The sequence below is a fragment of the Hyposmocoma kahamanoa genome, unplaced genomic scaffold (assembly GCF_003589595.1).
Source record: "Hyposmocoma kahamanoa isolate Upper Pololo Valley unplaced genomic scaffold, ASM358959v1 81, whole genome shotgun sequence".
Taxonomy (NCBI): domain Eukaryota; kingdom Metazoa; phylum Arthropoda; class Insecta; order Lepidoptera; family Cosmopterigidae; genus Hyposmocoma; species Hyposmocoma kahamanoa.
Genome location: NW_020654080.1, coordinates 8126268 through 8137726, shown reverse-complemented (window position 1 = coordinate 8137726; position 11459 = coordinate 8126268). Strand labels below are relative to the sequence as shown.

At 35.3% G+C, this 11459-nt stretch overlaps 1 protein-coding gene across 2 annotated transcripts in view; it reads left to right on the top strand.

Annotated features, from left to right (window-relative positions):
* Positions 1 to 1610: 1610 nt before the first annotated feature.
* Positions 1611 to 11459, top strand: part of LOC113234137 (tyrosine-protein kinase Src64B) — a 77254-nt gene continuing 67405 nt past the window's right edge. The window contains exon 1 of one of the 2 annotated variants that reach the window (XM_026469402.1): positions 1611 to 1817. The gene's annotated coding sequence lies outside the window, so the exon portion shown is untranslated. The remainder of the gene's footprint in view (positions 1818 to 11459) is intronic. The other variant, XM_026469404.1, reaches the window with a different exon arrangement.

The following is an 11459-nucleotide window of genomic DNA, read 5'->3' as shown; positions in this document are numbered from 1 at the left end:
AATTACTACTTCTAAATAACGGAGTTCAGAAATAGAACGTTTACTCAACTTAATAAAGCTAGAGTAATTAGATTGTCCCCAAAAAGAAGTTTTCGTACTGAAAATACTTCATCCGTGAAATTTATCGACTGAAGTCAGATATTTTTAGGATTTTGAAGTTGATTTAATTGACGAAACGAAGAGTTTTTTTAATATCATCCTTCCCCGTGACCAGGTGGCTTGCACACCGGTTTTCATGGTGTCATCATCTCTGCGGTCGCGGTTTTGACCCCCGGCCGGGTGAACATAGAAATACTTGTATATATTGGATCTGGGTGTTTGTGTCCGTACCGTCGTTGGTTCCGATTTCCATAACACAAATGCTATAGTTACTTACTTTGGGATCAGTGATGTTGTCTAATATTTAATATTTAGAATTGACGACCTCTGTGGCATAACCGTTTGCACTGTGGCCACTGGATGCGGAGATCTCTGGTACGAACGTATGTGATGTTGTCTAATATTTATTATTATTATTTGTTGGGATAGGCTTCTTGGTGCTCGTAATGTAAATGTAATATAATGGCTATGACATGTAAGACTTTTTATATTTCGTCTGACTCCGTGAGTCATGCATGAAATATTCAAGACCCACATCTGCTATGTGTGCTTATTTTGATACTCCAACCATATGTGAAGAAAGTTACGTAAAGGACGTATTTTTGTTGTTTATTTTAGCACTATACATGTGACGCGTGACTTTAGGGGAATATAATGTTCGTCACGAAATTAACGCTATAGATAATAATAGAATAAAGATAAAAATAGCATAATAGAATTGTATTTTTTCCTCGAATTCTTTTATTACTTACGATTTACGGTTATAAAATATACGTAATATTATTTCCTTATTATTTTTGTTAAGCGACTTGGAATTTTAATTCTTTGAAGTATTACTACAGTCATGGAGCGCTAAAACTCTTTTGATCTTTGAATACGGCTTCCTTTACATACAAAACTTCATTTTTATCTACGACAAAAACTCAGCACGATCCCTCGTAGTTATGTTTTGAAAGATTTATTTCAACATCTCTATCTTTCGTTGTTTATTTTTGTTAGTTTTTTTGTCAATAGACATCTGTTTTGGCTCCTTATTGCGGCTTCTATGGGTTAATGAATTTGTTTCATCTTGGTTAGATGTTTGTTGTTCGGTAATTATAAAGTGTTTACTTTTAAAGTGTTCGTTACATACATAACAATGTAGTTTACGTGATTTTCACAAATAATCTCAATGTGATAAATCGGAGTTTAAAATGGAAGTTGTTTTTATCGCTACAGATTAAATATTAATGTATGCCTTGTCCTATCAAAGGTCTTTAATGTTCTTACCATGCAAGATAGTTCTGTATACATTCGTTATCATATCAGCAGCAGCAGTGTCACAAGCTTGGTTCGACGCCTCTGCCTCTAGCGTTCGACGCGTGCCCCCTGCCGCGAACCCCTCTCGCCCCACCACCCGGCGCCTGACTGATGCAGTCTTCACTTAACCGTGGACGGGACCGCACCTGCGTTCCTCAAAAAAAAGCTTATCGTACGAGCTTTGCCATATTTATAATGAGTGTCAATTGTTTAAAAATATATATTTTATTGTTCCCTGGTCGTCGTTCTTGAATAAGTGTTTGTGAATCTGTGTTTACAAATTGCAACGGGCCTTTCGTCGCTGAACAGTGGTTAACGGTTTGGGTAGTGCCGGTTCCGTTTATTATTCACTTAAAATACATGATTGTGTTTACAGCAACGGCATGATTCTGGTTTATTAGGATCTTAATAACTTACAGGTACGTCTGTGAAACGGTTCTTTTGTTTTGTTTATTGTTCATATTTGTAACTAGTACCTTTAGTAGCTTACATGATTTTAGTTACTTTAGAATTCATATTTACTTTCATATTCCTTTTGTAAACATTTTGTATTTCCTTACCTTAGTATGTCCTTTGTAAACATTGAATTTCCGGAGAAAACTCTCATTATTACTCCAAAACAATGGCTCGTATGAACGACGCGCAACCATTTCTGGAAACAAAAACGTTGTCATAAGCTTAAATTACATCGTTGTTCATAAATCTTGTACAATTTAAGAGGCACTCTTGATGAATTGTAATATATAACGGTTCTATTTGGTACGTTTCTGTGATGGCATAAATATTTAATTATCCCACGAAGCTATGGAGGGTGAGGCGAGGGAGCGAGACGGTGATATCTGACACGAGGGTTGCCAACTCTGGCTGAGGGATTTTTGTGTGAATATCGAACCCACCCGCTCGATCCAACGGCTATTTAGTACATTCCATTATCAAGGTGCCTATTACGAACAGGAAGCTTTTAATAATAATCATTCTTCGTTATATTATTATTAAAACTTTTTAATTTATTACACAGTTTTGTATTTATTATTATATTAAAATAAATTACAGCGAAACATGACGGACGCGAAATACTTTGGTTCGTTAATAACTGTTATAGATTTATAAGTCAGATTCTAAGATAATTTAAAAAGTGAGCGCGGGTTATAAATATCTAAATTGGTAATACCTCTTCGAATAGATCAATCCTTTACTCCTTCAGGAATCCAAGTATAACAATTAACAATACGTTTTGTGGCTAAAGGATCTTAGTTCCTGTCAAAAGTTAAATCAGCCCGTAAGACCCACAGTGGACCCACATCACGCAAGTTCCAACATGACTTTGCTAGTTTAGACATGCCTCAAGCACACCTAATCTCAAGTTTCCTTGCGTCCACCCAGAGTTAATTACTTGTAATGCTATTTAACAATTTTATCAGTTGCTAGTACCAGCTAGACCACGAAAATACTGTCAGTAGCTGAGTATGGTCGAATATTCATTACAAAACTCTAATTTAATTTAGAAACTTACCCTAAAAGTTTAGAAAGAAAGAGGTGGCAACAAAATTTATAACACTTAGCAACTTTTAGCGAAAAATGTACTTTCTAAACTCAACTCAAAGTTGTGAAGAAATGTAACCAACATCAAAAAATAGAAGAGCTGTACAGTTCGTACGTTCTTTGTTCCCAACAATAGAATAACTTGTTATAATATGGACTAACACGATAGATGTTTTATGACTCTTACAAACTTTCTCGCTATGTGTACTTCCGATTCACACAAGCACTCTTTTAATTACCGAGTGAGAACTGTTACATTTAACTCTCTTGTATAATCCAATTATGTATTCCTTTCTTCTTCGTATTCATATTAGAAATTACGCTTTCGACTTGCTAAATACTGAATTATGTTTGTAAATATTACGTACTTACAAATTACTTGAAAGATAACACAATATAACGTTCTCCTTTCTATTATGTCAAGATATTGTGTATGATTGATTTTTTTTTTGCACTACGGGGAATCTTATCCCGTAGAGTCATTAGATTTTTAAATAACGTATTATACTTTAATGCATTTAGCACCTTTTATGATGAAGATAGACATTACATTTGATTGTCGTGATAGATTATGAGTTTGATTAAATTGATTCTTCACTTTTGAAGGGAGAATTTAATCTAATCTAGTAATAATTTAATGTACTCCAATTTAGAGTGAATTATCTAGACTGACCAAACGAATTGCGCCGACGTGACCAGGGCTTTTTATTATTAAAAACCAACTTTGGTTTACTTGCTTCCTTCCATGTATGAGTTAAACAGATTTACAAATTCAATAAAAATATCATCAGAAGCACGAAGTTATCTCGAATTCAATTTAATTATGTTTACATTATTATGTAATGTGTTTGTTATACAATATCCTATAGATTTATCCTTTCAAATCTCGATACTTCACGTAATGTGGGAGAATGTTGGGACAGAAGTCCGGTCCTCTGACCATTAACGAGATGGAAGCGCCCGGTGACCCGTCTGAGGTCAAACGTCAAATCAAGTTTTACTCTATCATTCATGTGATATGCATAATTTAACAGTACATGTCCCTTTCACATCCACTCTCAACGCCTACACTTGAATGCTTATACTCATACTTAATCAACCTTAATTAAATAATAACTCGCAGACTTACTCTTCTATTAAACTCAATTGAAATGATCCCAATATTACTAACTCTAAAATATTGTTTAACAATGCCTTCTTGTTCAGCTAAACGTATTTGAATTTATATGTTAAAATCCGTTTGTCGAGTCTACGATATTAATGCGCTTTTATTGTCTGCAAGAGAACGATCACTCATAGTTAAGAGGACGCTGACCCTTTCAATCACTTGAATCCGATCTGTTTTATTGACATCAACGAGTGTTATCATCTGAACAACAATGCGACACGCCTCATTGGTCAGCGTTATTTTCATAACAACGGCGATGTTTTTGCCGCATACCCCTTTGTCACTGGGAAGTGTTGTAATCACTCCAAACTGTTGTTATTAAGATTGTATAAATCGGCCCAATTGTAATGTAAATGACGACGACGCATGCGTTGGTGATGACTCACACTATTATATACGAGGAAAGTTAAACACATTAATATTAAATCTGTTCACGAAGAGATTTTCATCCTATTAGTCACCTACATTGTGTGTCTCTGTAACTTAATGTTGAAACATTCTTCCAGTTGTTTTACGTAATAAGTATTTGTATGCACTGAAACGGTTTCTAAATATTCGGTATGAATTTTATAAAAATGTCTGTCACTGGCTTACCGGTTAACGCTAAATATTTCGATCTATGCTTGGCCTACTCTCTAGAAAATGTATTATTGCACTGGCGATAATTATATAGCCCGCTAAGCGTTTAGCAACAAGATGTGATCTTGCTGTGAAACGAAAGTGGATTTCATCTCTAGAAGAGGCACTTGCCCAAACGCAAGGAATGTATCTGGGTTAACGATGTTTATTATAAATACGGATATAAATATGTTTCGTCTATCGCTTTTGCTATTCCCATATGATTGATTGCATCTGTCAAAGTAGGTCATTCCTTTTGCGTTCTTTGTATGTGTTCTCAAGTTTTATTCATAAATATTCCTTGTCTGAGGAATTCCTAATTACAAAGATCTTGGTTTTGGTTCACAATCGGATCAAAGGGCGCTGACCCTTCTGCGGTTATTGAATCGGTGGTAGTCATTAATATTTATGGGTTGCACACTCTTCCACCGTTTCAGGAAAGCGGACACCTGATTGTTTGTCCATAATCTCGCCTGCTTACTTTGACCACATGTTAATTAGTCACAAGAAAGTTATTAGCTTGTTTTACCATAGAGAAATACATACGAATTATACTAATTTGGAAGCTATAGAGAAGTGAAAAACGTTTCACCGTTCTTAGAGAGTAACTTTATGGTTATACATACAATATTAAAAGAAAAAATAACAAACAATTAAAGCTACCAATATGGTACAAAAATGTATAGGCGAACGCAACCCTGTATCTAGTGACATAAAACTTAAACGACGTTATTGTCTAGACTGCTGCAGGACATGACTAGCTTAACAACTCCGTGACGTGCGATAAAATGCGACTAAAGTCAATGTGTACCTCCAGAAGATATTGTCTTGCCATATCAGACACTATTCACCATTTCCAGCTGTACTTCGCATTAATTTTCTATGAAAATAGATGGAATGGCGCAGAGCAACCGAAGTGAGCGCCTTTGTACTTGGTGATTTTCCTATTTTCAGTGACTTTTACGTTGTTTCTCGCGTGAGAACTGAAGTCTGAAGAATAATATGTGATCGTAAGATAGGAACACGAAAATTCGATTTAATACGAAATATTGCCCGTGAATAGAGTTTAAGCACAAAGTTAACAACTCGCAAACCACAAACTAGTGAATACATGATAGGCAGTTCGTTATCATGTGGAATCAAGTGCTGAATACATTGATGGGCGGACGTGAGACGTAACTTGTTGCGAAACTGTAGAAGAACTTCTACAAACACTACTGACCCTACGCGTATAGGATTTGTAATCAGGCGCCACTGGTGAAACTAAAACCAATTAACGTTACTAACAATAGGTAATTGATTTTTAGATTGAATATTCTTGAACATCTTTAATTTTTGACCAGCAACCCGATCAATAACCGAAAAATTATATACATCGTGGAATTAAAATCTATAAGTACGTTATCGGAGTCAACAACATCCAAAGTAAAGGTCAATCGAAAGCTTACAATCAAGCATCCTAAGCCGTTATTGCTTAATCCTTGAATGTAAATAACTTATTCTTCTCTTGCAACACAATATGATATCATAAAATCACTTTCCGAAGCTGCACATGGCTTAGAGCAAATAAAATCAGTTCTGTGACAATCAGAACAAATAAGAATAGACGTCCCAATGCCGACGACTTGTCAAAACGAAGACAAGGTCTTAGTTATTGATCAGCTGTCCGTAAAACAAGTATACATAATTAAATATGCAATCTAACAGCAAATACAGGTCGCAATGGTTCATAACAGATAAAGTCGTCAAGATAACATGCTTGTGATTTTGACATGTGGAAATACATAAAGCTTATATTGTTCAACGTGGTGAAATAGTTTGTCTGTGTTTTGATGCAAACATGAAGATATTATCTTTGAAATTAAAAAAAGCTAATAATAATATTGCAAATAAACTCTAAATCCAGGCTTTGGTGGTAGTGGATATGTGCAATTGGCAGTTAATGCAAAATTGTGTCTAGAAAGAAATAATGGAAACGTAGTTCATAGTACTGTGATGGCTTTCATGAAATTTGTCGAATGACTATATTAAAAGGTCTGTTAATAGATTCTAATTAAAGTAATTTCGTTGCACATAATGATTGACGCACTTGCTTCAAAAACAGGAAAGGTTTTTTCGTTGTGTTTATTTACATGGACGGAAGCGTGGCATCAGATAGGTCGCGCACGACGGTGGATTACCACTAAACACTTTGATTACCGGCTTACTGATGACTTTAGGAACTCCGAGCAATTACTGGTGTTTCGTAAACGTGTACGTCTATGATGGAAATATGGAGGTCGCAGATGCTTCGACGTGCTATTATTTATTTGATGACTTTCAAGGATGAATGTACACTGTGAATCAAGATATTTAAATTTGTTTCCATTACTTTAACGTTTGTCCTACTAACTGTCATGCCAAACGTGACGATTACTAAAGTAAATATTATTTTCGTGCCGTGTGAATGATATTCCTAATATATTTTTTGCCAATATAATGGAGGTACTAAGTACTTAAAGATTAAGTCATCGCCTGACGTGTTTTCGTGAGAATCAAATCGTGATAGTTTTTGTAGACAGTTTTTACTAGCTGAGTCAATAATGTCATGTCTCATTAACCTTGTGTCTTCGTGAAGTGTCTGCTTTCATAGAGACCTTCATATACATACAATATAAGCCAAAATTTAAAGAAAACGTTTTCGATACAATTAAATAATGAGGAACATGTAGATACAAGGCATTTCCAAAGTATATATACTGCTGTGGCATTCAAAGGTTACTGCTTTTCAGGGCATTAAAAGTATGCGAAGGAGAGCAAGTTAACAGCTTTTAAAAGACAAAAATTCGTTAGTAATGGAGCTGCAGCAGAATTATGAAGTTAATGATTGTAACCACGTAGCTCCACTGTCAATTTTTATACTTATTTATTGGAAAATAATGCAATTTATCACTTTATAAAAGAATGCGCAACTGTTAAGTTTCAATCTCAAGCTATAACTAGTTAGTGGCTTGTGTGAACTCAATATTTTTCCTGCTTTCATTCATATTTTATTTTTATATAGTGTGGGTAGTTTCTTCTGCGTCATATCCTTGAGGAAAAATCTAGTATACACCGTAATAACATTTAACACCATTCGTTGAAATGTTACTGGGTTGTTACATTGTAATTAAACAGAAGAGTTCATGTCCTTGGCTAGACTAAACTATCTCCCCTGATTATCCTTTAATCCACTTTATCACCATTGGTATATAACCTCATTTCCATGAAATGAGTTTTAACTATGTCACTGCACTAGCTTCCCTTATGCGGGCATTAGCATCTATAAAATTAATATTTATTAATACAATTGCATCAAATACATTGAAGTTAACGTCTTTTTATTGCTTTACACTGTTCATAACGTTTTCATTAATATTAGTATTTCATAACTACAATTAAAGCTTCCATTACGAGAGATGTACCAGAAACGTCTTTAATGTTATTTTAGGAATGTGGTCCCGTAGGTACTTACTAATATTTTTAACATTTTATATTTAACTCAAGTTTATATATATTATTAAACAATGACTCTAGAGTCACTAGTGACGCAGGTATGGGATTCTATTCCTTATGTTTGTTTATTGTTGCCTTATTTTCTGCACTTTTTTTTTCTGAAACTACAGGTGGATTCCTGTAATATATGTTTTTCTTCCTGCATTGTTTGTTAATTGTCCTGTATTAATTGCTTTGTAGCTGTTACTTCTTCATAAATAAATTACTGTAGTGTTATTACAGTAATATCAGTTGATTATATTTTGTGTTTAAGTGTAATACATAGGGCGCACTATAAGTTTCCGGAACAGGCTCCTTACATAAACAATATTTAAAAAGTAATTACAACATTTGAAAATGGAACTCTTTGGCTGTAAAATACAGTTTGTTTCATCGGACTGTCACTCGGACTTTTTTACATTGTGGCGTCATTTTAGATATTGGTTGTCTACATCACCATGGATTTAACTAAACATTTTCGTAGTATGATTTTCTACGACTTTAAGTGTAAGCCAACAGCTCAGCGGAGCTTCGCTTGGCTTCAAACTGCTTTTGTTAATGGAGCACCATGCAAGACGACTATTTATAGCTGGTTTGCAGAATTTAAACGCGGTGTGAATCTCAGTGACAAATTTCGTGATGGTCGGGCGACCACTCCACGTCCACTGCAGTGAACAACAAAAACATCGATGCTTTGCGCCGTATGATCAAAACAGACAGGCATGTGACATACCACGAGATTCGCGCATCTTTGGGCATAGGCATGAGTCAAATACAATGAATACTACACAAACATTTGGATGTGAAAAAGGTGTGCTCTCGGTGGATCCCACACAATTTGACTGATGCTCAAAAAACGAATCGCGTCACTTGGTGCAATGTCATGCTTACCAGATTCAACGAAGGGGTGTCAAATTTGGTGTGGGACATAGTAACAGGTGACGAAACATGGATTTATAGTTACGATCCCAAAACAAAGCAGCAATCGAGCGTATGGGTCTTTCGAGATGAGCTGAAACCAACCAAAGTAGCGAGCGTGCAAAGTGCCTCTAAGCGTATGAGTGCTTTTTTTTTTAAGAAAACTGGACACGTGGCTACTGTTGCTTGGAGAATCATTCATCATTGTACCGTGAATAATGATAGGTACACGACCATTTGTTTTCCGGAAATTATTGACGAACTCCGTAAAAATAACCGTAAACGCCGTATCATCATCACCTTACACCACGATAGTGCCAGTTATCACACGGCCAGACAGACAAATGAACTTTTGAAGGTGAACAACGTTGACCTTATGAGCCATCCCGTTCTGGCACCTTGCGACTTTTATTTATTTCCAAAAATTAAGAACCAGTTAAGCGATCAACAATTTTCAGCACCTGAAGAGGCTGTCGAAGAGTATGAAAAATATGTTTCAGAGATTGTCACGGAGGAGTGGCATAAATGTTTTCAAAATTGGTTCATTCCTATGAAAAAGTGCATTAACGCTAACGGAGAATATTTCGAGAAACAATAAATTCATTTCTGACCATTTATAGTATTTTTTTCATATTCATTCCGGAAACTTATAGTGCGCTACACGTACATTTTTTTTTATTCAATTTGTCATAATCCAACAAAGACAATTTTTGTCTTTAATTAATAATAGCTATTTATTATACTGAATCCAAGGTTCGTATATATATTCAGCATCCAAGAGATATGTTGGAACTATTTATGAGGCTGTAACCTCTAAGCTCACAAAATGTAATTAGCTGTGCGTGACCCTGCCATCTGAGTTGAAAGCATTGACCCATCCCACCTTTACCTTAACAATATCATTATGATTTTAAATATATTGTTACTAATGGTACGGAACACTAAATTCATTTACGCTTTAGACTGTTGCATTAATCATAACCATAAAATGCTCATTTCGTGTCAAAGACACTTCTAAAATTCAAACAGCTGCATCGTCTCAAATGGAACTTTGTCAAGTATGAAAGTAGTTTCAGAAATAAACGTCCAAGAAAGAGCTACTGTGCAGTTGAAAACACAAACCTATTACGAATGTCTTTTTACAGTTAACTACCGGATCTTGTTAAACCGACTGTTGTTTTAACCACTTTTGTAATAACTTGCTTTGCCCTAAAATAGAAAACTAGTTTTATTTATAATACAGTATGTGTTGTTGAAACGCGACTACTAGCTCATATATCAATTTCGTCGAACATCAAAGGGTAGCGATCCTCCCATTTGGAGTAGAGAAGGGTCTGAATGAATTCTTACGTGCTAACTAATTAACAAACGTAGCTGTGTCGATTGAAATGTGAAACATATTAACGAAAATACTCTTAAGACCCAATAAACAAAAACGAGAGGCAATTTTGGTAACATTTAGTATCAGTAGAGCTCCTTGTGAAGGGGGTTTGTCCAGGGAAGTGCTGCCACCTTACCTGTTTCTGTCGCCAAACAGTAATATGAGCATTAATGTGTTTCGGTTTTGAAAGATAAAGGTGTTGGTGAAATTACAGGCACACAGAACTTGTAAATCTCAGGGTAACGGGCGCAGTGATAGTACCTTTCAGATCTTTGTGATGCTTTAAGCATTGAGTAGCACCGCTGTTATGGACAGGCATGCTTATCACCAGGCGCATGATTGGTTCATCCCGTCATTTGGTATTATCAAAAATAAACCGAGACAGCACACATGGAGGTGAAAACTGTGAACTTATGGGTGTAAAGTTTACGAGGGAAATTCAATGCCATTAAAACAACATGAGCGTTAGGCAGTGTTGGTATAGTATCTTGACATAACACCATAAAACACGGAATGGTAGTACGGCCCCAATGTTTGTGGTGCGCTGACCTCACACGAGTGGCTGTTAACCGAAATCAACGATACTTCAATTCATTCGTTCTTTCTATTTAAACATTGAACTTTTCGACAATACAACAAATCCATAACAATGTCTCCGGACAATAGGATTGATTCTTGTAGCCTATTAAGTTATACAACTTTTGTCCCATCATACAAACAATTTATTGGCAACAACTAATTTAATCGATAGTGAAATAGTTTAAAGTAAACTCGCATTTCCAATATGTTCTTCATTCGCGTGGTTTATATAAGTACTCGTATCATGTTTTTGTTAATATAAAAACTTAATTATTTTCTGCTTGAATAATTTTTTGCAATAATTTCTTAGCGCATACGTGTTACATAAAATCAATCGTAATC